This window comes from Sinocyclocheilus rhinocerous, unplaced genomic scaffold (genome assembly GCF_001515625.1).
Source record: "Sinocyclocheilus rhinocerous isolate Xijiao unplaced genomic scaffold, SAMN03320098_v1.1 scaffold689, whole genome shotgun sequence".
NCBI classification, from domain to species: Eukaryota; Metazoa; Chordata; class Actinopteri; order Cypriniformes; family Cyprinidae; genus Sinocyclocheilus; species Sinocyclocheilus rhinocerous.
The window spans coordinates 18965-45735 of record NW_015652129.1 but is presented as its reverse complement, the minus strand read 5'-3'; the positions used below and the strand labels follow the sequence as shown (position 1 = coordinate 45735).

At 36.4% G+C, this 26771-nt stretch overlaps 1 pseudogene; it reads left to right on the top strand.

Annotated features, from left to right (window-relative positions):
- LOC107713436 (roundabout homolog 2-like) overlaps positions 1-22342 on the top strand; it is a 70002-nt pseudogene extending 47660 nt beyond the window's left edge.
- Positions 22343-26771: the final 4429 nt, after the last annotated feature.

Genomic DNA, 26771 nt, shown 5'->3' with positions numbered 1-26771 from the left:
CTCAATCCAGAGCTCCCTCAATGAGGAAACTGTATGCCTTGAAGTGGAAACTTTCACTTCTTGGTGCGGAGACCGCCAGCTCGACCCAGTTAACTGACCGGTTGGTACAGTGCTTGAGTTCCTGCAGGCCTGATTCTCCGCAGGTCGTTCCCTCGAGGAACCATGGTTACATGCGTAACCTGAGACGTTTATGATCTGCTATTGATGAATATTTACCTTACGGCATTTATATTGTAATATGTTGAGGATTTTTGTAAGAGTATTGCTTCCTCGTCATTTTGAATGAGTAGCTGGAAGAAGTAAAGCATTGACACTTCAAAATAAAAGTCCCGGGTTTTTTGGAGGGCTTGTTTGTAATTGAAGGTCCTGCATTATGCATCAAATCTTTTTTCTGAATATTATTGGTATTGTGCTTACACAATAAACTGTATCTGGTGTTTAATTAAATGTAAAACTCTTGTGGCTTCTCACTGAGCCGCCCCGTCACACTAAGAAAAGATTCAATATATAGATTTTATTAGTATCAACACAATAATCTTTTAAGTGCCTTTCATTAATATCATCATATCAGCAAATCCAATATGGATCGACTCTAGTGCATATGTATTGATGTCTTGAGTATTTTTTAAACTTACAATAAGCCTGTTTTGCTGTTGAAAATGTGCCGTAGCCTGTTTAATCAAGTAAGAATCTGAGAAACATGCTTTATTTTGAGATTGTATGGGTTTGTTTTGTATGCGTTATTCATTTTACTCCTGCAGGTTTTAAAAGTCTTACAATTCTGCAGATACCCTGAAATAACTAGTCTTAGTCAACCATACTGACCCATCACCCCAATTTCACAATATCTTCATCTTTTGTGCCATTGTGTTCTCAAAGTGTGATTAACTCTGACTGCCAGTTGCACTTCCGTAGCCGTACAAGTAAGTCAGACTGAACTTTGGATGCCAGAAGCACTGTTTGACAACTGAACAGATGCAAACACACACTCCTCACAAACACACTCTGCTGTTTATCCTCCAGGCCCATCAGATCTCGTCCCTCCAATTATCCGACAGGGCCCAGCCAACCAGACGCTCACTTTAGGCTCCAGCGCCCTACTCCAGTGCCATGTGATGGGCAGCCCAATTCCCAGCGTCAGGTGGGAGAAGGATGGCCAAAGCGTTCTGAGCGATGACATTCACATAAGCCTAATGGAAAACGGCACTTTACACATCAGCGGCTTGAAGGTATTTGACAGACGCTTCAGACAAAGATGTGAATTGTTTGCTTTGATTAGAGCTGTGAAAAGCGAAAGCTCCCTGGACAGAGAGCCTCTGAGAAAACATTTCAAACTAAGTGAGACGTTCACAAGCACACCTGAAATAATGGTGTCCACTTGAGCATTTCTTACTCGAGGCAGGGTTTCCATCAGCGCATGCAAAACACATTTAGCCACGTAACGTTCATAAATCAATAACCAACAGATTTGATCGCTCGGAGAAGCTCTTTATACATTTAGCTCAAATGTAATTACGCACACGAAATTACACTGATAAAGTGGAAGTGACACTAATCTGCAGTTTCCTTCCAAGTTTGGAGAAAAAAGTGTGGCGGCCTCTAAGGCCTTCTTGGCAGGTGTCTCGATGCAGGACATCTGCGACGCTGCGGGATGGTCCAAGCCCCTAACCTTTGTCTATGGCTTAGACATGCGAGCCACTACTGGCTCTTCTGTTCTCTCGCCCTAGCTGTGCAGGCTTCCACACTAGGCGAAGATTTGAAAGTCTGGCGGCGTGGGCATACTCGTTCCCAAAGCGTCCTCCGACGCAGCTCGAGTTCCTGAAGAGGAACGTCTCAGGTTACGCATGTAACCATGGTTCCCTTACTCGAGGCAGGGTTTCCATCAGCGCATGCAAAACACATTTAGCCACGTAACGTTCATAAATCAATAACCAACAGATTTGATCGCTCGGAGAAGCTCTTTATACATTTAGCTCAAATGTAATTACGCACACGAAATTACACTGATAAAGTGGAAGTGACACTAATCTGCAGTTTCCTTCCAAGTTTGGAGAAAAGAGTAAGATTTGTTTTAATTGATTTTGGCATTCATTCATCAAGTAGATTCAGTGGAAAAATAGCTCAAGACTTAAAGCTCTGAGTGCAATACATCTAAACAACCAGCCAAATCTGTCATGTCATGATATAGTCTTTGACATAACAGAAATATTAGCCTATCAAATAAGGATGGAGGACTGAAATATTTAATTTGCTAATATTACTCTGTGGCGCTCTCTTTTGAATGTTAAAGCAGCATCATACATCTTATATCATAACATAATATAAAAGAATCATGGTTGTGTGCCATCCAGAATTCAATTCATGAATTATCAATATTAGTTGTGTTTAATATTACCTGCATTTTATTTGATTAATTAACTTTAATTTTTATGGACCTTAATGGAGCATTTCCCAGAATGCACCAATTCAGTTTTCATTACACACACACACACAAAACATATTAAAAAATAAATAAATACGTACATTTGAAAAAATTAACCTTAGGAACATTATTGTATTTTTCAATTTTTCTTTTTTTTTTATCGTTTTTGCTGTTAATGCAAACAGCATACATTTTGCCAAAAATGTGTATTTTTATTTGGAATTTTAATATTTCACCCTCATGTCCTTTGTGTGTATAAATCCATAAAAGTGGTACCATTCACTTTATTATAGTTTATGTTGTATTATGTTGTAATGAAATAAAACATTAATCCTTATATTATATTATATTATTTTATTTTATTTTAACTGTTTTTATACACACATACACATATGGAATAATTCCAGAAACATTTTATGATATTAATCACCAAAATTAGTTGTTTAATATTACCTGCATTTTATTCGATAAATTAACTATATTTTTTATGGACCATAATGGATCAATGCTTCATTTCCCAGAATGCACTAATTTCATTTTTTTTATATATATATAATTTAAAAAATGTCTATTTATTTTGTGTTTATTGCAAAGTATTTATTTTTCTGGCCAATCAGAGCAGACTGCGCTTGTCAAAGGAGGGGGCTTTGTAGAAAACGAAGCGTTTGAGAGAGGCGGGGCATATAGGACCTACAATAATGTACAGTATTTGAAAAATAATGTGTTTTTTGAACATTAAAGCATGTCAACATATTCTGTTACACCAAATACACAAAATAATGATCTTTAAAAAAGCATCATATGACCCCTTTAATTAATAAAAATAAAGAGTGTGTTGTTATAGTATGCGCTATAGTGTACACAAATATGGTATATCAGGGTATATAAGCATAATTACTTCAAATTAATAATATAATTATGTTTAATCATAAACATTCTTGTGTTGAATATTAAAATTGCTCTGTTGTGCGTTAATTGCAATTCTTGTAGCATCTGGTCAGGTCAATTTAAATTCATACTGAAAGGGGACCCGTTTTTAAATGCAGAATTTTGACCCTGATATAGCATTCAAAAGACATTGTCATTCAAAAGTTAGTTTAAGTAACTTGAGAAAAGCAATACATGTGTATTGTACAGCTTTTCTTTGCTTCACATTTCAAAAACATTCCAATATGAATGCCATCTGTGGTACAAGGTCTGTATATCTTAATTGAGACGTTTGACAGATTGCACTGCGGTACGCAGAATGTAAAACAGCCATTGAGAATGTCAAAAGTGATCTTAGAGGAGATCTAACAGTCACAACCTCAAACTAACTGAAAACAAATTGAAATGACTGATCGGCTGAAACAATACATTTGATCCGCATCATTTGGAGAGAACGAGAAAAGCACACAATACTTCAGAAGCATTGCATGCTCGCAATTATCTTCGTTGTCTTTCAGAGATGATTTTGTCTTCTCTGTTGCTAGGAGACCGACTCAGGGACGTACACCTGTGTCGCATCCAGTTCCACTGGTGAGACGAGTTGGAGTGGGACCGTGACAGTGAAAGGTAGCATTCAAGCATTCTTCTCTGTAACACAGCTCTCTATAAGACTTTGAAAAGTCTGACACTTCAACAAACACGTTGTACTGATGATTTCAATGTGCAGTCAAATGTCCTTGGACAAGAATGCACCCTTGACGCAGCCATATTTGACTCTGTATCTTGTGTTTAGCGACTGGAACGTCCTCCGTCCCGCGGGTCTCGCAGTCCCTGCAGCTGCCTGGTCCTCCTCAGAAGCCCGTGGTGACAGATGTGACCTCAAATAGCGTCACTCTCACTTGGCAGCCCAACCCACATGAGGGCGGAGCTGCTGTCACTTCCTACATCATCGAGGCTTTCAGGTTTATATCTTTATTAACACTAAATTACTACTGTTTGAATAACTTTTCACCTTTTTACTTTCATTTAAAGGGTTGGTAACTCTTTAAAATAAGGTTCCATTTAATACCATTAGTTAATTACATTAGTTAACATGAACTAACAATGAAAAAATACTTCTGAAGCATTTATTAATCTTAGCTGATGTTAATTTCAGCATTTATTAATGCATAATTACAATCAAAGGTTGTATCTGCTTTAGTCTTTGCAACTTTACAGATCTTCTTTATGCACCAAGAGCTTGTAACACTCCAAAGAGAAAGGAAAAAATGAAATCGCATCATATGACCCCTTTAAACGGTTGATTCATTCAGGAACGAAACATCGTCATTGCTCAGAGATGCAAAACTGTGCTGTGGCTGTTTGGAATTATTTTTGTTGTAAAAATAGAGCAAAAAACAGGCAATATGGTGTCTAAAATGCAAGTCTCTTAATTAACTTCTTGTTTATTGAACTGTTGTAAAAAAAAAAAATCTATTAGTAATCATACTGATATTTGGAGGAAAAACCGGCACAATTGATTTACTATATGAAATGATATATACATTTTCTGCCCCTATATCTTGAATTTTGTGATCATTCTAAATGCATTTTAACAGACTGAATCACGCAGTGAAAGAACGCATTCTAAATGCGTGCGCACTGGTCTAATCTACTAGACTTCACGGCACTCTGTAGGAGTGTTTTGTTTGATTTTTGGCAAAATACTGATAATGTCAAATCATGCATCGTTAAAACAACAATTACGATCACACCAGGGGTTCACTTCATTTCCTTCGAGTTCAAATTCAGCAGAATACGACGGGGTTTCGTTTTCAGCTGTGTCTGCACCACTAACGCCTGTTTTGTCCGTCTGCATCTTGTGATTTTAGCGCCAGTTTGCTCTCCTGCCCATTATTTACTGTAGTAGTTTCCAGGGAGCAATTTTTTTTTTTTACTCGGTAATTAATGTGTTTTAAAATGTAGTGAAGTACAATACTTCAAACAAAACATACTTAAGTAAAAGTAAAATTACAGATTTTAAAAATTACTTTAAAAAGTAGAAGTACACAAAAAAGCTACTCAATTACAGTAACGAGAGTAAATGTAATTCGTTACTTTCCACCTCTGGCATCTGTTAATATTATTTAAAGGGTTAGTTCACCCAATAATAAAAATTGTCATTAATTACTTACCTTCATGTCGTTTCAAATCAGTAAGAACTTCGTTCATCTTCAGAAAACAAATGAAGATATTTTTGATGAAATCCGAGAACTTTCTGACCCTCCATAGACACTAAGAAAACAAAAATAACAACTTTATTCAACATGGTACTCTTATGAGTATGTGTTGAAGACTGACACGCAAGAGAAGAAATTGTTGAATAAAGTCATTATTTTTGTTTTCTCGTAGCTTCATAACGTTATGGTTGAACTACTGATGTCACATGGACTATTTTAACGATGTCCTTACTACCTTTCTGGGCCTTGAACATGTCAGTTTAGTTGCCGTCTATGGAGGGTCAGAAAGCTCTCGGATTTCATCAAAAATATCTTAATTTGTGTTCGGAAGACGAACGAAGGTCTTACGGTTTTGGAACGACATGATGAGGGTGCAATTAATGACAGAATTTTCATTTTTGGGTGAACTATCCCTTTAATGTACCTGAGGTAACATGAACAATGAACAGTTGTATTTCCATTAACTAATGTTAATGAAAATTAACAAATACAGTAACAAATGTCTTGCCCATAGTTAGTTGATATCAGTTAATGCATTAGCTAATGTTAACTAATGGGACCTTTTTGTAAAGTGTTACCAAAGGGTTTAAAGTGTATACATCAATAGCCTTGTGCATCCTTACGAACATTTTAGTTTTTTGATCGTTCTGGCTGTTAATGCGAACAGCATAAATTTTGCCAAAAATGCATATTTTTATTGGAATTTTAATATTTCACCCTCATGTCGTTTGTGTGTATAAATCCATAAATGTCGTACCATACACTTTATTATAGGTTTAGTTTATGTTGTATTATGTTGTAGTTTAGTTTAGTTTAGTTTTTATTTTTCTTCTACAAATGTCTCCTTATCTACCAAGAAGTCCTTAGCCTGAAAAAGTTGAAGACTTGTGATTTATGGAACAAGCATTTTGGAAGGTTTAAAAGTATAAACATACAGCTTTGATTTTAGTTAAAGTGCTAACATTTTGTATGAATATGTGTGTCATATGAGCTGTTATTTTACCCAAATCAGCCTTTTGAGGTGGCACTACTTTTCTAAGTGGATAAACGTCTGGATATGTAATTCCTGTGTGTTTTTCCTCAGTGTAAACAACCCTTTCTGGATCTTTATGCACATCATGAGAAAGTTACAAGGTTTACTCCAGTGCAGGGCTTTGCCTTATAGACTTCTATTGTAATGCATTACTATACACACTTTCAGTGTCAGAAATCCAATTTTCCATTAAGAGGCCATATTGGCCCCCTGGATTTGATTTTCAGGGGCATTTTTTCACCTTTATGGGGTTGTGTTTATTTCTAACGGTATAAAATCACGCTGTGTCATCTTTTTATATCTTTTATAATTGGATGTTAGGGTGTCACCAATAAAAACCAATACTCATATTTTCTGTCACATTGTGTATAACTAGACCTAGAATAAAATATTAAGAACTATATCAGATGTTACAAATAAGAAAAACAGAGGAACATGTTATGGAGCGTTTTTCCTGCTTTTTAAAATTCAGTGGGATTTTTTTCACCTGAGCCACTTTTAATTTCTGACCCCGTATGGATTACATATGACTTGTGCTTGTGTTTACACACTGAGGGCCGAGTTTTGTGGTAATCAAAAGCCTGTCACGGATGCTGTCGATACAGCTTAACTTGCATTGAGCCTGGAATATTCCTCTCCTGCAAAGTTTGCACTTTATCTAATATTGGGGAATGCATTCAGTCAGTTCCTGCATGGATTTAAAGTCTGCAGCACTGCTACATATTAAAAAGAAATATATGAGGAAGGGGGTCCTACAACCTCTCCAGTGGCCTGATGGGTAGAGCGAGTGGCAGACATTCTCATTATAGTGCCGGTTTTGTTGGAGAAGTCATTCAGAGTGTCAGAGCGGATGGAAGTTTATGGTAAAGTGAGTGTGAAGCATTGCTCTCTTGCAGGCTGGATGTTCCCTGGGGCTGCAGTTAGAATTCAGCAGAACTTGTCCCTCTGGGCTCTGTGGAGGTCAGATGAACAGAAGGCTCTATTATTGTCCCGCCAGGAGAGCAGCAGGGAGGGTGATGCAGGGAGGCCGAGAGTAGAGGCCAAGTCGTTATTTAGCTCTGCTCTGACACCTCGTTAAGGAGACGCTCGGATTTATAGTGCAGCTCGCTCTGTTGAGAGGTCATGGTCGTGCGCACAGTCCGAGAAGTCGACTGGGCAGACCTTATGTGCTCACGGTGCATGGAGACGAGGCCAGATCCTCTCCATTGTCCTTCACACCCTGCTCCGTGCTCATTTTTTCTCATTAACAAAGGCCAATGTGTCCAATTCAGCATGCTAGTGAAGCTTTTTTATTCACACAAGACATTAGAGTCTGTTGGGGAGTAACAAACTTGCTACAAAGTTAACTACATTTTTCATTTGCATGACAATAGTGCAGCTGTTTTTGAAAAACTGCAGGTTTTCTAGTAACATGCTATTTTTTCGACAGGTAGCGGTATGGCAAAATAGCAGGTGTTTGTATTCTGTACACAGCCACCTTACAACTGAGCAAGCTCAGGGAATAAATAAACAGGCTCTACTAGAACGTCTGTATCTCTCAAATAGAGTTGGGAAGTCAGATTGAGTTAGAGAATCAGATCATTCATTTTAAGGAACTGGTTCAAAAACAGTTTGAATTATTACTTGGTTAATTACTGCTGTTTATCACTGTTATTCAGTTGCATGTTGTCTATTTAGAGTTTAGTATAAATCTACGTAGTACAATACAATTGAAAACTGAATCATAGATTTATGTATCATTCTAAATAGCATATAAAGTTTGGGTTCTGTTTTGAAAGATGGCTCTTATTCTCAGCAAGGCTGCATTTACTTGAACAAAAATAAAAACAGTAAAATTGTTAAATATTATTACAATTTAAAATAACTGTTTTCTATTTCAGTATATTTTGAATTGCAATTCATTCCTGTGATGGCAAAGCTGAATTTCCAGAAGTCATTACGTCAGTCTTTAGTGTCACATGATCCTTCAGAAATCATTCAAATATACTGATGTGATGCCTAAGAAACATTACTATTATTATCAATGTGAAAAGCAGTTGTACTGCTTCATATTTTTGTGGAACCTCGATGTGGAACAAGTCTATGATGAATAAACAGTTCAAAACAACAGCATTTATTTGAAATAGAAACCTTTTCTTACATAATAAATGTCATTACTGTTATTTTTGAGCAATTTAATTCATCCTGTCTGAATAAAAGTATTAATTTTACTGACCCCAAACCAACCACATATATATATATATATCTGATACAGATCCCTTATATGTCTTCAGTGTCTTTGTTAGTAGCTTGTAATGCAGCTAACTAATTATTTTAAAGAGTAGCTTTAATATAATATATTTAAATTATGAGTAGCTTTTGATTTGTGACAAGCTACAGTTTCAAAGTAGCTTCCCCAACACCGAACAGAATTACTAATATAACAATTATTTGAATATTCAAATGCGTATCCTCTGTTGTATAATTGAACCCTGTCATAATTCAAATAATGTCTTTTCATGTGTATGGATGAGCATTGCACTGATTTTTTTCTGATGGATAAGGGATGTTATTAGGCATGATGCAAAGCGCAGCAATTCACAATGAATTCGTTATTTTCTAAAAAGGCATCAGTAGCAAAGATAAATAATATTAAATAATTACATTTATTAATAATGTAATACAGTAATATAGCCCATCAGCTTAACTGTAAGCTGCAACTTGACACATTAATATGGAATTCATTCATTTTGATTGTAAAGCTGGAAATGTGTTTTGTGAATTAATGTAGTGTTAATTTCCTGTGTCTTATTCCAGTCAGTCAGTGGGCAGCACATGGCAGACTGTAGCTGATCTCGTGAGGCTGGAGAAGCATACAGTGTCTGGACTTTACCCCAACACTGTTTACCTGTTCATCATCCGAGCAGTCAACTCCTTTGGGCTGAGTGACCCCAGCCCCATCTCAGAGCCAGTCCGAACACAAGGTGAGTGTAGTGTAGTGTGTGTGATGGCTGTTTTTATGGTTTGTGCACATCAGCATCATTTTGTGTGTGTACATTTTCAGATGGTCCAGAAGGTCAGGGGAAAGACCAGGCACATGTGCAGATGGATTTAGGATGGGTCAAGGTTCGTCTGCAGACACCCAAAGTCTTGAGCCCTACAAGTGTTCAAATCACATGGACTGTGAGTATATGATTTGATGTACATATGTAGACATGCATTTTGAATGGGATGGTAAATAATGAGAAACAAGTAAATATCAGTACATTAGTACATGGGTCAAAGACGAAAAAGGGTTTAAGCATAAAAAAACAAGTGTAATACTGCTTTAAATTGTTGTTGTTTTTCCCCCAAAAAATAAAAAAGTTTTCTGTTTAATTTAATTGCAATTTTGTTTTTGTTTTTCCTAGCAAAAAATAAATATCATACATTTTTCCCTGATTTACAGAAGACACCCACTAAAATGTCATTCGGTGTAACAATCAAAGCCGGGCCGCGTACACACTGCTGTCATAACAGAGCTACACAGAGGAAAAGAATACGAGTTCAAAATGAGACCGTATTACAATGAGTTTCAGGGGATTGACAGTGAAATAGCTGTGGTTCGCACTCCTGATGAAGGCAAGACTTGTTTTGATATGCAACTCAAGTCTTTAGCTTTTAGTTCGCATGACTTTCATTTTACCCTCAAACTTTTGCTGTAATGTTAATGTTTTGACATTTGCCCATCATATTTCTGCTTTTAGTGTTGAGCGGCCCTCCTCAGGGAGTCAGCGTGGTGCAGTTAAGTAACAGTTCAACCGTGCGAGTGTCCTGGCAGCCTCCTCCCCCTGATGTGCCAGAAGAGCTCATACTAGAGTACAGGGTGAGACCGGTGAAGCCTTTATGTGGAGAGCCTCTCAGTGACCGCTAGGTAAAATAGTAATGGCTGAAGTCTGTTTCTGGGTCGTACAGGTGTGGTGTGTAGGAAACGAGTCTCAGCAGATGATCAACAGGAGTGTGGATGGGGATACGCTGTGGGTGCTGTTGGACGGGCTGTTGCCCGAGTCCATGTATCGCGTGCTGGTCGCAGCGGTGACAATTGCAGGAGTGGGCACTCATAGCCAACCCGTGTTCATCTTCCTGAGTGAGTAATGCCATCATTTCCTCCCAGGAACACCTTAAACTAGTAGCTGCTTTTTGAAACATGATAGCTGGTTTCTAACTGGTCTAAGCTGGTCAACGAACCAGTTACCAGTTTGTCATACTAGATGCCATGTAATGACCAGCTTGGCCAGCTAATGAGTGGCTTGATTCAACTAATAACCAGCTTCGACCAGCTTGGCAAGGTAATGACCAGATTGAACCAGCTGAAAACCAGCACTGACCAGAAAATAAACAGCTGTGACCAATAACTGTTTTGGCCAGCTAATAACTGGCTTGATCCAACTAACAAACAGTTTAGACCTGCTAATAACCCTCTTCACCAGCTATTAACATGCTTGATCCAGCTAATAACCATCTTGGCCCCCTAGCAACCAGATTGAACCAGTTAAAAACCAGCATTGACCAGCTAATAAACAGCTTGGAATAGCTAATAACAATCTTGGCCAGGTAATGACCAGATTGAACCAGTTAAAAACAGCTTTGACCAGCTAATAACTTGCTTGGACCATTCAGTGACCAGTTTGACCAGCTTGGCCAGCTAATGACCGACCTGATCCAACTAATAACCAGTTTAGACCTGCTAATAACCATTTTGGCTAGCTAATTACCTGCTTGGACAAGCCATTTTCCATCTTTGCCAGCTATTTAAATGCCTTGTCCAGCCAACGGCCAGACTGAACCAGATAAAAAGCAGCAGTGACCAGCTAATAACCAGCTTGGACTAATAACCATCTTGGTCAGATAATGGCTGGCTTGATACAACTAATAACCAGCTTAGACCTGTTCATTTTGGCTAGCTAATAGCTTGCTTGAACAAGCTAAAAATCAGCAGTGACCAGCTAATAACGAGCTTGGACTAATAACTGTCTTTTGACTATCTAACCATGTTGGCCACCTAACAACCAGACTGAACCAGGTAAAAACCAACAGTGACCAGTTAGTAACCAGCTTGGACAGATAGCAATTTTGGGCAGCTAATGACTGGCTTGATCCAACTAATAACCAGACCTGCTCATTTTGGCTAGCTAATAACCATCTTGGCCAGGTAATGGCCAGATTGAACCTGCTAAAAAAACATCTGTGACCAACTAATAACCAGCTTGGACTAATAACCGTCTTGGCCTGTTAATGACTGTCTTGAGCCAACTACTAACCAGTTTAGACCTGCTAATAAGCATTTTGGCTAGCTAATAACCTTCTTAAACAAGCCAAAAACCAAATGCTTGATCTAGCTAATAACTAGTTTTGACTATCTAATAACCATCTTGGCCAGCTAACAGCCAGATTGAACCAGTTAAGACCAGCAGTGACCAGTTAGTAACCAGCTTGGACCAATAACCGGCCTGACCAGTTAATGACTGGCTTGATCCAACTAATAACCAGTTTAGACCTGCTAATAACCATTTTGGCTAGTTAATAACCTGCTTGGACAAGCTAATGACCATCTTCGCCAGTTTTATCTTATAACCAGCTTAGACTAGCTAATAAGCCAAAAACTAAATGCTTGATCTAGCTAATAACTAGTTTTGACTATCTAATAACCATCTTGGCTAGCTAATGGCCAGACTGAACAAGCGATAATCTTCTTGGACCAGCTTGTCCAGCTAATGAGCGGCTTGTTCCAGCTAATAACCAGCTAGGCCAGCTATTAATCCTGCTACCATATTTTGTGCTGTCCAAAACACAGCTGCCAGTTTAAGCTGGATTTGTCCAGCAGGTTTATAAAAAATATTTACCACACACCTCTGATGGTGACATTTATCCCACCTAACAGATTCTTATCTCAGCATTTACTCGTATTTTATGTTAAGGAATCGAAAATGTTAGGGATTTTCATGCTGTGTGTCAGTTGAAGATAGATGATGGGGGAAATATATTTTGATAAAATGTTTCCTGTATAAGACAAGAAGCATTTACTCTTCTGTCTCTTTTCCGTTTTCACATAATCGCTCTTATTCACTTTTTTCCATTTCCTCCTTATATCTTTAATCAGAAGTAGCAATAGATCAGTCCTTGTCAGTGGTGAAGGATGATAGTGTCAGCCTATCCGAGCAGATCACAGGGGTGGTCCGTCAGCCAGCTTTCATCGCCGGGATTGGTGTATCATCCTGGATGGTTCTAATGGGTTTCAGCGCCTGGATCTACTGCAGACACAGGAGGAGGAAAGAACTTGGACACTATACTACTTCCTTTGCATATACGCCCGCAGGTAACCTTCTTTCCATACTAGCACAAAACTAACAATGTGTGTCTCAAAATCATGTTGTCAAAAGAGCTTTTGGGTAGGTTGAATTTCAGTTTTTTTGTCAAAATTTGGTTTTTATTCAATTATTATTCTATAACATCTTGTCTATCATCTCTGAAAATATCTTGGCAAAATTAACTTGTTTAGTGCAGAAAAATAGCGATTTATTGCAGCAAGCAGAAAAGACTGTGTCTTTCTTTTACGTTAAGAACGCTCTGCGGAGGTGCTTTCTCTAAACACCACAGAAACAGTTAACATATCAAAATAAACTACGTAACATATAATAAAGGTGTATCAATGCACATTTCCCGCCAGTCCTGTGTAAACTACTGCACGCAAAGTTTTTTTTATTTATTTATTTTTTTATATCGTGTGATGCGGAGCGCAAGAGAACAACGCAGTCTGAAGTAGCTGCTCACTTAAACGATCTTGCTCATCTCAATCTGCTCAGTCTTGGTGATGTCAGTGCCCTAAACGATGTTATAATGGACTCAGTTTAAGCTGGATTTGTCCAGCAGGTTTATAAAAAATATTTACCACACACCTCTGATGGTGACATTTATCCCACCTAACAGATTCTTATCTCAGCATTTACTCGTATTTTATGTTAAGGAATCGAAAATGTTAGGGATTTTCATGCTGTTTGTCAGTTGAAGATAGATGATGGGGGAAATATATTTTGATAAAATGTTTCCTGTATAAGACAAGAAGCATTTACTCTTCTGTCTCTTTTCCGTTTTCACATAATCGCTCTTATTCACTTTTTTCCATTTCCTCCTTATATCTTTAATCAGAAGTAGCAATAGATCAGTCCTTGTCAGTGGTGAAGGATGATAGTGTCAGCCTATCCGAGCAGATCACAGGGGTGGTCCGTCAGCCAGCTTTCATCGCCGGGATTGGTGTATCATCCTGGATGGTTCTAATGGGTTTCAGCGCCTGGATCTACTGCAGACACAGGAGGAGGAAAGAACTTGGACACTATACTACTTCCTTTGCATATACGCCCGCAGGTAACCTTCTTTCCATACTAGCACAAAACTAACAATGTGTGTCTCAAAATCATGTTGTCAAAAGAGCTTTTGGGATAAATTCTTTCTCATATTTTTTTCTTTAGTCGCACTCTCTCGTGGTGATGGGTCGGATCTTATAAATGGAAGGTCTGTATCATAGAATTCAAATTTATCCACAGTAGAGCATGGAAAGTGGTCAGGAAAAAGTAAATAAAGATGAACATTAAAATGAGTATCATTAATTCATTGCACGCAAAGTTTTTTTTATTTATTTATTTTTTTATATCGTGTGATGCGGAGCGCAAGAGAACAACGCAGTCTGAAGTAGCTGCTCACTTAAACGATCTTGCTCATCTCAATCTGCTCAGTCTTGGTGATGTCAGTGCCCTAAACGATGTTATAATGGACTATTTCACATCCAGAGATGAAGGATCGGATGATGAAGTTACTAAAGAGGAGTCCGGTGACTGTCTTGAGGTGTGTGAACAGTTGCGCTCGCTTTTCTAAATGTAAACTACAAGGTACACTATTCGTGCTATCTAAACATACAAAGGGTGATCAAATTTCAGAGACTATGCCCATGATAAACAACGGAAAAACTACAAGTTACAACCCCGAACTGTGTCTGGGCCAGGAATAAGTCCAGAGTAGAACAGGAGAAGAATTGGAGATAGCCTGCACACTGTAATCTGTGATGTTTTATGAACCGATATATACACTTAATGTTCAAATGTTTGCAAGTGATGTGTGTTCCTTGGGGTCATTTTGTATCTTTTACATCATGTACAGTGACTAAAATAAGTCTTTTACCACAGTAAAGTGACTTTTACTTGTGATACTTGACGGTTGTGTTTCTATTTTCTTTGCCTCACTTTAAACCTGTTTTTCTCAAAATTCCATTCCTGAAAATCATAGCTATCAGCCAAATTCAGATAGCCACTATGAACAAAATAAAAACAGTTTTGGAAAGGGCTTGAATCCAGCTTTCATATGGTATCAAAACCTAAAAAAGGTAAAATTTCACCATGTGGTGGGTTTTCCTAGATCGCATCACACACACATATATTATTATTTCTTTAAAAATAAGTGTAACACTTTTTTATATTTAATGTAAAATAATTTATTTTCAATTAAATGATTTAATTTCCTTTACAGGCCATGTTTGCTGGAGTCACACTTGGGTAACTACCCTTGGCTGGCTGACTCGTGGCCTACCAGCAACTTCTCTCGAAATGGAAAAGACTCGGTCAACTGCTGTGCAGGCAGACTTGATTCCACAGATCAATACTACAACAGTAAGATCTCTGTCATGGGCGTTCCCCTACATTATGGTACTGTCACACTTACAAATCAAATCTCCTGTAACTCATTAATCTGTTTTCCAGCTTCAGGATTATCCAATTATCTGAGCCAGAATGGGAAGTACAGCCCAGCCTCTAATGAAGGCGCAATATACTGTACCATTAACCCAGCCGATGCAGATGGTCATGACGTGTGCAGCCTGTACTCTCAGGGTCCAGACCCATACACCAGCACACCAGTCCTCTCCAAAACTGACCTCTACAGCATAGAGCAGGACCTGGATCAGTGGAGCCTTCAGTCCAGCCACAGTGGAGCAGATTATGCAAAACTTCAGTACCCAAGAGGCAAAAATGGTAGGAGTGACATTGATTTCAATCATGAGGGTTAAGGGATTGGTCCTTTAGGTATTAGGCAGGAATTATGCAGACAGATTGGAGCAACAAGTGCTGCAACAAATGCTGATGTCAATTTTATGCAGATGGACTTGAGTTTAGCCTTGTTTCATGCTGTTTTACAGCCAAACTGATGAAGCAGAAGTCTCTAGGACAAACCTCTTCACCAACTTGGTCTGATGTGTTGTCCCTACATTCAGTACAAAACAAGGAGGTTCAAAACACAGACAAAAGACACAGGTAATAACCATTCTAAGGCAGAACATTTGTATATGTCCAGATAAGCGTGGTAGTTTGTGGTAAATGTACAAAAAACATGCTGTGATCATGATACATGATCAGAAAGCCATGGTAACATGTCATTGAAATGGTTCATATCTGAAAAACATGGTATTACCATGTTGCATGTCCAAAGACTGTGGTACAGTAAAAAAAAAAACATGATACTACTATGGTAAATGTCCACAAACCATAATATCATGTCAAATGACCATGGTATTTGTTGTTCAAAAATCCATTTTAATAACACAGTCCAAGCTCTTGGTACCATGTCAAAAACATCATAATACCATGATACATACTGTATCTAAAAACCATGGTATTACTATGGTGCATGTCCAAAGCCATTATACTGCATGATAAAACCATTGTAATGCCATGCTGCATGTCTAAAAACTGTTGTATAATTAAAAAAACATGCTAATACCATGGTAAATTTCAAATAACCATGGTACCATGTCAAAAGAACATGGTACTTGTTCAAAAACCAATGTTAATACCAAGGTGTATGTCCAAAAACTGTGGTACAATTAAAAAAAACATGATAATACCACAGTAAATGTACCATGGTACCATGTTAAAATATCATGTTAATACCATGGAAAATTTTCAACAACCATTGTTCCATATCAGAAGACCATGGTACTTGTTTGAAAAGCCATGATAATACCATGGTGCATGTCCAAAAACTGTGGTACAATTTAAAAAACATGCTAATTCCATTGTACATTTTAAATAACTATGGTACCATGTTAAAATACCATGGTAATATCATAGTACATGTCCAAAAACCATGGTACCATGTCAAAAGAACATGGTACTTGTTTAAAAACCAATGTTAATACTATGGTGTCCAAAATGTACCATTTGTATGTCCAAAATTATGATACCATGTGATAAAACCATTGTAATACCATAGTGAATGTCTAAAAATTGTTGTACAATTAAAAAAAAATGCTAATACCATGGTAAATGTCCATAGACCATGGTTCCATTTTAAAATATCATGTTAATACCATGGTAAATGTCCATCAACCATTGTACCATATCAGAAGACCATGGTACTTGTTCAAAAAGACATGATAATACCATGGTGCATGTCCAAAAACTGTGGTACAATTTAAAAGAAATGCTAATTCCATGGTAAATGTCAAATAATCATGGTACCATGTTAAAATACCATGGTAACATCATAGTACACTACATATCCAAAAACAATGGTACCATATCAAAAGAACATGGTACTTGTTCAAAAAGCCATGCTAATACCAAGGTGCACTTCCAAAAACTGTGGTACAATTAAAAAGAAAACATGTTAATTTCATGGAAATGTCAAATAACCATGGTACCATGTTAAAATACCATGGTAATATCATGGTACCATGTTAAAAGACCATGGAATGTGTTTAAAAACCCATGTTAATATGACAGTACATGTCCAAAATCAAATGATATGACCATAGTACAAGTCCAAAATCTGTGGTAATACCGTGTTACTTTTTGATATTTTTTGAGTCTCTCAGCCCATTTCTAGAAGATTTCATCAACTTATAAACCTGCTTTTCAGTAGCTGTCTTCCGACTTTTTTTCTTTTAAGTTCAGACACCTCTGGATATAATTCTCCTTGTCAGAAAAGTGACCCAATATGGAACCTGTGCAACATGGTAAAATGTAGTCTGGGCGATAAATTGTGGTCTTATCTAAACGTATTGATGTTTCAGCTCAAAGTGACAGGGGCTAATGATGTTAGTGCTTAGAGCCAAGCCGTCCTGGCTGTTTGAGACGCGGCTTCTCAGAATGAACCTGTAAGAATAGCCACGGGTTGGAATGAAGCGGAACCACACATATCAACCTTTGTCCTCAATGCTTTCTTCCTTTCACATCATATTTTTATCATCACCCTCCATGGATGAAACCGCTTTGACAAATTTTTGATAAGCTTTTTTACAATGCTGTCTTTTGTACCCACATTGGATTCTCTTTTATATTATTTTTTTTACTTTTTTCAAAGGACCACAGTCTGGTTTTATTTACCTCAGTCTTTTATCGTGTAATGAAATCGCTGCTAGATGCATCAGGGGTCCAGAGTCTTTTGATATGTGTTCTTTTTGTGTGTTTGTATGAAGTTTCTTTTTTCTTGCTTTGTTTTAAACCTAGTTTGTGTTTTCGTAGTGTACCAATATTTTAGGTTTAACTGGAATCCTAATGTTTACATCTCAATAGCCCTGAGGAAGATGAAGAGTGGTGTCCTCCACTGCCCGAGCGATCTTATCTGATTGAGGGTCTTGAGGACGTAGCCACTCTGCCTTTGAGAGGAGAGGAAACCAACAGGGCCACGACCTACAGCCTGCAGTCCACAGCAACTCTCACACCCTCCCCCAGCGAGGAGCAGTACCCGCCGAACCTGCACCATCCAGACCTGCTGCCACGGTAAACACACACACACAAAGGCATCAGGGCTCAACATTAAAGGAGTAGTTCACCTTCATGTTATTTTTGTGGAACACATCATGTGAATTGAAGGATTGAAGAACATCCTGGCTGCAATCCTAGGGAAAAAAGCACCCCAAAAGTAACAAAGTTGTTTAGATGACTTTACTATATTACATGTCTTCTGAAGTGATATGACATAGTGATATGTTTTTTGTGCAGAACAAACTTAAATTTTAGTTGTTATTTAAGTTGTCCAACCATATTTGATTTGACAGCTCAGCATCATGATTGAATGAATGAACAGGATGTTAATTGGCCATTTTTAAAGTAAATTGGGTTAAAAATGGTAAAACTCCTAAATATGGCCATTTTTATGCAAATAAGCATTGTTATACAGTAGCCTATTGTGTGTGTGTGTGTGTGTGTGTGTGGAAATTTAAACAAACTGAAATTTAAGTTGTTACCTAACCATAGTTGATTTGACAGCTCAATATAATCAATGAATAATAAATAAATTAGATAGATTGATAGATTGATTTTGAATTAATGGCTCCTAAAAATTCAACTTTGCCATCACAAGAATATTAATATTACAATTTCTGTTCATATCTTTAAATAAATCTTTAAAATATCCTTTCATATCTTATCTTTTCATATCTCTTCATATATTTTTATCTTTTTTCTTTATTAAAACTGATTTTACTTTGTTCTTGCCATGACAGTAGCTTTAGAATCTGACTTGGCAAAACTCTCGTGTTTTCACTAGATTCAACAGGAAAACACAGTGTGCACACAATACACAGTTTGCTCTTTCCAACCCAAAGCTGTTAACCAAGACAGAGTCTCTTAATGGCACCATTCCCAACCACAGCGGTCCTTGGAGAGACATTGCTGAAATGGAGGAACTGTTCTCCAACAACACAGGCACAAGTAGGCCCTTCACCGCTGGAAAAATAACAGTTTTTATTACATTGCTGATGATTATGTAGGAAGTACATAATCTTTGTTTACTTTAATCTGCACTGCTATTAGGAGAATATACATCATTCACGTCCTCAATTCAGAAGCCCAGGCCTAAGAAGAAATCTCAAAAGGATGGCCTTGCGAGACGTGAAGCGCTGAAACCAGGGAGTAAGAATATTACACATAGTTAATAAATTATTGATTGAAGTAATTAAAGCAGTTGTTCTTCTATAAAAATGGAGTGGATAGATGATCATTCACACTTTTGGTCTGCAGACCTGCCTCCTCCACCTGAGCCCCCTCCTGTAACGGAGGACCCACTCAAGCACATGACAGACACACTGGACAACGGCGGGAGCAGGACGCCCCCACAACACCGAGAGAGAAGATCAGACCGCAGAACAGCTGCACAGTGGAGCACACAAGGTCAGACTTAAGGGGGAGCAAAAAAAACCTTAGCTAGTAGAGATTGCAAGTAGCACTATTAGTACTAAAAATCAACCCCAAAATACCTTAGCATTCACATTGCAATGCATTAAAATATGGTATGTAATTTTTAACATAAAAATGGTAAAACTTCTAAAAATGGCTAGTTTTATGTAAATATTAAGCATTTTAAAATGTATTTGTATAAAACAATACTTAAAATATATATGTATATATATATATATCGATTATGAAATCTAAATCTAAATGTGTTGTCTAAATTATCTATTTAAATCTAAATGCAAATGTTAAATCTTAAATATAAAAAATAAATAGAAATGTTACATGTATATCTAAAATATGAATGTTAATTGAATTTTAAAAAATTATATTTAAAATAATTTGGGTTACAAACTGCTAAATATAGCTATTTTTATGCAAAAGTTTTTTTAAAGTTATGCATTTGTGTAAATGTTAATAACAAATAAATATAAATGTTGTTCATAAAATCTAAACATATGTTAAATCTAATTGTAAATCTAAAACATAAATGTTAAATATAGCATTAAATATTAATGTTATAAATAAATTGTATATTGTTATAAATAAAATACATAAATATAACTATATATCAGTGTGGTAAAACAAGGGGGCAGCTTTTTAATTAAACAGGTTGCGAAAAATATGGCCGGTTTTAAACAATAATGCATTTGTGTTAAAACAGTACCTGAAACATTAAGTTTGATATTTATTTTTATATTAAATCTTCTATTTAAATTCAAATGTAAATCTTAAGTATAAAAACAAATATAAATGTTACAAATAAAATATAAATATAAATGTTAAACCTAAATTATAAGTGTTAAATATAAAAAGTATAAATTAGTAATGTTTTAAATAAGTGTTAAATATAAATCTAGATCTAGGACATTTATATAATTACAAATCAAAACTTTTAGAGAACATGCAAATTAACATCTCTGGGCTTTCTTGACATTGGACTAGTGTGACACTGAACACTTTAGCAGTGCCCTGGCAGCCATCCATAGTAACACACTAGTATCGTGACTGCAAGTTTTGCACCACTCTCATCTTCCTTATAAAATGTAGTTGTGATTGATATCAACAAAAATATCTGCACCTAAACTCCCTAGTAAAAATCACTTAGAACACCTTGAAACAACCTGGCAACCACCCACAGCATTAGCCATTGAACACATGGGCAGGCAGTGTCGCATATTCTTCATCAGTGTTGGGTAAGTTACTCTAAAGAAGTAATTAATTGCTAGTTACTACAGTAATTACATCTTCAACAGTGTAATTAGATTACTGTACAAATTACTCTCTCCAAAAAAGTATTTAATTACTTGTTACTAATTACTTTCTAAATCCTATATCAATCTCGAAACAAGTTAATGATTCAAGGATAGACATGAAACGGTTCTTTTAATTCTTTCAAATAAATAACAGACATTATTCTGGTCACACTTTAGATTAGGGTCCAATTCTTACTATTAACTAACTATGACTTTTGCCTCAATATACTCCTAATTACTGCTTATTAATACTTAGTAAAGTAGTTGTTAAGTTTAAGAAGGAATTGGGTAGGATTAAGGATTTAGAATAAGGTATTGCAGAATAAGACTTTAATATGTGCTTTTTAAGTAATAATAAACAGCCAATATCCCAGTAATATTCATGCTAATAACCAACTAGTTAATAGTGAGAATTGGACACTAAAGTGTTACCAATATTCTCATTAACTCACCAAAGTATTTAAAGTGAGAAGGGTACATAAAAAGCATGCATTTTAAGGTTAGACTTTAAATTTCGATGTTAAATCGAATTAGTAACACCCAACACTGTTCTTCATAAAATATTAAAAACATAGTTCTGTGTGTTGTGTTTTTTGTTTCTTACTGTATATTTGACTGTTGTATATTTCACTGCACAGATGAAGATTTAATCCAGTATTTCAAAGCAAACCTGCTGTCCAGCGGTCAGATGTCCAGCCACTGTTCCCTCTCCAGAAGCTCTGCCTCTCAATCCTCCGCAACCTCGCGTTCCTTGGGGGCAGGAAGGAGGAGAAATGAGGTTAGATGAGTTTGTGTGGGATCTCTTCTGGTCGCACATGGTCTGAATATGTTCATTAGTCACTGGCCACGCGTGGGGCCTTGGAGCATTGCAGTAAATTAACAATCGATAAGCTCCAGGACACCGAGCGTGCAGAGCTGGAAGCACACTAAATGAATCAGGCAAATGATTACATTTCCACTTTTTTAAAGAACTATGTTGTCTCATGTGGTCTCCGTGGTATTGGTATTCCAATGAATATTAAAAATACAACTAATATGTTTGCTGGTTAGAGTTAGGTAGAATATTACTGCATTTTACTGCTTTAATGTGCCACAACTAGATTGCTTGGCAACAAAATGATGATTTTATGTCATTTTGGGCTTGTTATTTTCAGAACATGATATGAGGAGAGGAAGTTGTCCTGTTGTTCACCACTCTACATGCAACATACGCCATGCAGTGTATATGCCTCCACGCTCTGGTCCTTCACCTCTGTTTTTTTTGTTCGTCATTTTTGTCTAGGTATTTTTTTAGAAACGTTTTTTAAATGATCCATTGTTGTCCTACCTCTGTATGTATATATTTTTTACAATGTTTTTGTGTGAGGAAAAAGGCATGCCGGAAGGTGTGCTATTTTATTATTTATTATTATTATTTATTGTATTTATTAGTTTAAAAAGAAAATCAAATGTTTAAAAAAAATGTCAGAAAATTTTAGATGAACATGATGTTTGAATGTATCTGGCGCATACATGTACGCCTCAATGTCTACATGTAATAAAAAGGTGTTTCAACATTTTTGTGAAAAATATAGCAGATATTATCAGGCACAGTCTATGTGAACAAACCATCCAATGATACATTAGTAAACCTATAGAATACCAAATGTTTCTTGTTGTAAATCTACACTATGAATGTCTCCTTACTATCCTGTGCTCACTGAAAGGTTTTTCTTTTCTCCTGGAGAATGATTCACGCCATGTCAGACTGTTTTCCACTAATGCATCAATCATATGCAGTTTTACATGTTCGGATTGCATACAAAACACAATAAAACTCATGTTCTAAGACTTGTTTTACAGTACTGTTACTGATATGGATTTCTTCCTGTATTATTTTGTCAATAACTGTGCACTTGGGTATGGAATTCATGAAAATGCATCATGTAAATCTCCGTTCATGACTGTGTATTAAAATGCGTCACAAATCACGTTTGCATGGCAAAATTTCGTGGGAGAAAAGCATGAGGAATCCAAGACTCAATAGGAATGTAAGCGATTGTGAATTTCACAGTGATTCATACTGAAATATCGAAAATTCACTAATTTCATACCGGATTATGTCTGTTCATGTTTTAACTATGTGAATTCGCCGCATAAAGCTGATTGGATTGAAATGAAGTAGGCCTAGGTAATCATGCAATGGATGTATTTCAAGTTTACCATACGCCAGTAGGTGGCGACAAGCGACTGTCTTTTTGAGTGAGTCATGAATCTTTCTTTCAACCAGTTTGTTCAAAAGCACCGATTTATTCATAAACGAAACAAGTGAGTCATTCAGTCGTTCTTTCATGCAATTGAAAGATATTAAAATAGTATCCGATACTGTTCCGAATGCAGCGAATTTTTATGAACGAGTCATTGAATCAACTCATGCAGTGATTCATTCTGGAACGAAACACCGCAGGTTTTCCTCAGAGACGAACAATTACAAAGTAGCTATCAATATTGTGTCTAAAGGGTAAGTTGTTTCTTGTATATTGAACTAGATAAACAACAGCACTCTTGCTCGTATGATACTGCTTAATTATCTTCATTTATCTCTCAAATCCATTAAATCAAAATGGACTGATATAGCCCAGTGCAGAGAGCCTCACCTGACCATCTGAAATTACTATTTACAAACGCCTACATCTTTTATTTAGATGCAAATTCTACAAGCCACTGATTGAATTCCTCTCTTCATAAATTGAATTTACTCCCTGAAATGGCTTAACAGCCGCAGAAATAATTAGAACCCTGAAAGACTGTTATTTTGGTGTTGCAGTTGCCAAAATGTAGCTTTAAGGACAAAACTTATTTGTGTCAGCATCAGTGCAAGAGCATCAACACAGCTGTCCAAAGCAGAAATGTGCATTTTCAGTCGCTTAGAAACAAGCGCAGAAATAAATAGACGACACGTTTAATGAATACACAAGTCTGTTTTGAGCACATTAACTGTATGGCCTAGTTAAAGTAGGGTGGTTCAAGTCAGCAACAAAGCTGAAACCAGAGGTGAATGTGAGTGTGTCTCACCTGAGACCTTCTCAGGAGATCATTTTGAAATTTTAACAAACACTTTCTGACCTCTGCATTGGTTCTGAATATAACCCCACTCACCTCGTGCAGTCTAGTCACATTTGAAATCACACAGAGTAGGCAGCAAACAGGCACAGGCTTAATTAACTCACATGTGGTGTATTTAAAAACCTGTGGGCCCCTCTGGGTTTAAACGAGAAAAATGAACATTTGAAAATGTATGCTAGTGTGGACGGGCCGTTGCTGGGATACTTGTGGGTAATGCTGGGAATTTCAGTTAAATATGGGTCAGTCCTGTCCCCAACACTCATTTCATATGGTATCATGTGTTAAGAGAGATTTTTGATGATATCTCAAAGCACATCCCAGTGGTTCTTTGGGACAGCAGACATTTAAAACCTCTGCATTGATTGGTGGGGAGTAAAGCTCCATTAATGCAGCACTCAGGATTGATGAAGGTAGTCTGTGGATTAATACAAGCAACTTTGCTGGATGAGTTTTTGGTAGGACAAGCATTTTGTTCAGATTGTATAGCAACCGGATCCCACATTTGAGAGTTTGTGGAAGAGACTTAAAATCGAGGTTGTTGTTGTTTGATTTTTCTAAATAGATTTTAGCGATTTTAATTTACTTTTTTTTTTTTTATTCGATTATATCATACAAGGCCTATATTGTCATGGTCCATGGAGGCAGCTTCGTGTTGTACTGTTAGAGTCTCCAGTGCCATATTATCATTTTTTTTAGCATGTTAGCAATTTTCAGGGTGTATGGAAGCCCATTTCCACCCAGGAATAAAAAATAAAAAAGGTAATTGTGAATATTTATCAGAAAATTCTGAGGGTGGAAAAGTCAAAATGTATAGATATAAACTCAGAATTGCAAAGAAGAAGAAAACATTAGAAGAATTCTGACTTTTTTCTCGTAATTCTGAGTTTATATTACACAATTCCGAATTTTCTTCTTAGAAATTCAAGTTTATATCTCTGAATTTTGAGGAAGAAAAGGTCTGAATTGTAAGGTATAAAGCAGTTACCTTTTTTAGCCCATGGCAAAAGCAGCTTTCATATGGATGAATTGTTACAATAAGTTCAATAACATGTATTTAGGAAAAAGAGTGAATGTCTTCAGTGTAAATGAACAATGTCATCAATTAACTGTGTTCAAAAACAGTTGACTTTAGTTCTTCACCATAGTTGGCAGGACACACAAGAAGTTCATCAAAGTCAGTCAACTTGACTTGTATGATCTGATGAACTTCCTTGGCTAATTTATGACTCACAATAGGCTTATAATTCATAATTCAGTATTGTTAGACTGGGGTTTAACTTTAAGCTTTATTATAGACCCCTCTTTCCCTATACTGTAGGTCATTTGAACAGTAGAATGGAGAATTAAGAAAATTGCTAAATAAAACAATAAACTGATCCACTGATCTGTAATTTTACCTTTAATACTTAAGTACATAAAAAGTAAGCACTTTTGTACTTTTACTCAAGTATAATTTAAAATGAGTATGGGACTGTTACTGCCCTGATATTTCATGAGGGCCTCTTTACTTTACTTGATTTGTGTTCTTCGTCCACACTGTTTATGAGTGCAGTGGATTAGGGTTTTATATTGTATTTTTCATTCCACATTGACAAACTGAACCGGAGAGGAGCTGGTTGGCTCTAACTGTGAGTGATTTCCTATTTTAATTAATGTGGATTAACTGAGCTGCAGCAAGGCCGGTGCTGGATCATTGTCTAATGAGGAGAAATGACTGACAGAATGCATTATTTCACACATTTGTAAGTATGGGAAAATGTGCTCTAGAATGTGTAATGAACTTGCATCACTATATGAGATGCAAATGACTGTTACTTTTGATTTTCATTCAAATGTGAATCTGAAAATACAGTTCTAATCACAGGCAGAAGTAATATTTAATAATTTTACAATTCTGGCTCTGAATTTGCTAGTCAGTATTGATAGACAAGTAAAATCTGTTCTTGATTAGGCTGAAAGCTTGAATATGATGACATAAATTCAACACCATTTGAAAATTTGTATGCATATACAGACTCTTTAATATTGTTTAAAAGAATTACAATAAGCATGATATAGCATTTATAAAAGAATATAAAGGCATATTCTTTGTTGTAAGTAAATAATGTATAATATATTTAAATGTTTTAAAATGTTTATTTATAATAATTTAATTATTTTATTTAATAGTTTAGAATTTATATTATTATTGTACTAAAAGAAATTATTAAAAGATTATCTTTAAAATATTATGTTAACATACTGTTAAACCTAAAGAGAAGAGTTTTAGTTCATTCAGATATAGTACTTTTTACAGTAAATATTCGTTAATTACCAGAGCACAAACTTCAAAAACAGCCCCAAAAACTCAAAAACCCCTAACAATGTGGATGAGTGATTAAAAACAAGAAACCATGAGAATCTGTCTTCACCTAGATCAATGTTTTTGCACCCTATATATACATATGGTGTGGACATGACTGGTGAAGATCTGAGTCGAGTGAGTTCAAATCAGATGGTCAGGACACAGCAACAAGTCTCACACTCCAGACCTCAAAGTCTGTTATTAGGGCTGCAACAACTAATCGATCAAAT